At 42.9% G+C, this 1,265-nt stretch overlaps 1 protein-coding gene across 2 annotated transcripts in view; it reads right to left on the bottom strand.

The window, feature by feature from the left end:
* WNK3 (WNK lysine deficient protein kinase 3) overlaps nt 1–1,265 on the bottom strand; it is a 192,030-nt gene that overhangs the window by 33,335 nt on the left and 157,430 nt on the right. The window lies entirely within an intron of this gene.

The following is a 1,265-nucleotide window of genomic DNA, read 5'->3' as shown; positions in this document are numbered from 1 at the left end:
TATATATATATACACATATATATATAAAGACACAATAGAATTTAAAATGCTACATTGGAAAATATCTATTTAATATAAAAGAAGGCAGGAATACGGAGAGTCAGAGGATGAGGAAAAAAAGAAAAAAATCAAAGATGTATAGAAAACAAAGATAACAAAATGATAGGCATAAATCCTACCTTACATTAAATGGAAATGATTTAAATGCCCCAATCAAAAGACAGAGATTGAAGGAATAAAAAACATGATTTAAAGACAGAATTCTGATTTAAAGACAGAAATGCATTCAAAGTAAAAGAATATAAAAAGATATGGCATGCAAGCAGTAACCAAAAGAAAGCTGGATTGGTTGTACTAATATCAGAAATAATCTCTCCTCTAGCCATTCAAAATGCCAAAAGGAATGAAGGCTAAGTGGAAGAAGATGGCCCCCTCTCCTGCTATTGTGAGGAAGCAGAAGGCCAAGAAGGTGATGAATCCCATTTGAGAAAAGGCCTAAGAATTTCAGGACATTCAGCCCTAAAGGGACCTCACCCACTTTGTCAAATGGCCCTGCTATATCAGGTTGCAGCAGCAAGGAGCTATCTATCTTCTGTAAGCGGCTGAAAGTGCCTCCTCCAAATAACCAGTTTACCTAGGCCTTGGACTGCCAAACAGCTACACAACTGCTTAAGCTGGCCTATAAGGACAGACCAGAGACAAAGAAGATCATTGGCCCAGACTGAGAAGAAAGTTGCCAGAGGGATGTCTCCACTAAGAGGCCTTTGAGCAGGGATTAAGCCTGTCACCATCTTGGTGGAGAACAAGAAAGCTCAGCTGGTGGTAACTGCACATGACAATGGATCTCATAGAGCTACTTGTCTTCCTGCCTGCCCTGCATCATAAAATACAAAGGGAAGACAAGACTGGGTTGTGTAGTCCACAGGAAGACTTGCACCACTGTTGCGTTCACATAGATTAACGTGGCAGACAAAGGAGCTTTGGCTAAGCTGGTGGAAGTCATCAGAACCAATGACAATGACAGACAGGATGAGATCCACTGTCACTAGGGAGGCAATATCCTGGGTCCAAAATCTCTGGCTCTCATTGCCAAGCTGGAAAAGGCAAAGGCTTAAGAACTTCCCATGGGCTGGGCACGGCGGGATTACATGCCTGTAATCCCAGCTACTAGGGAGGCTAAGGCAGGAGAATCACTTGAACCTGGGAGGCGGAGGTTGCGGTGAGCCGAGATCGTGTCATTGCACTCCAGCCTGGGCAACAAGAGC

The sequence above is a fragment of the Mandrillus leucophaeus genome, unplaced genomic scaffold, assembly GCF_000951045.1.
Source record: "Mandrillus leucophaeus isolate KB7577 unplaced genomic scaffold, Mleu.le_1.0 Scaffold400, whole genome shotgun sequence".
NCBI lineage: Eukaryota > Metazoa > Chordata > Mammalia > Primates > Cercopithecidae > Mandrillus > Mandrillus leucophaeus.
This window is presented reverse-complemented; position numbering and strand designations above follow the sequence as displayed.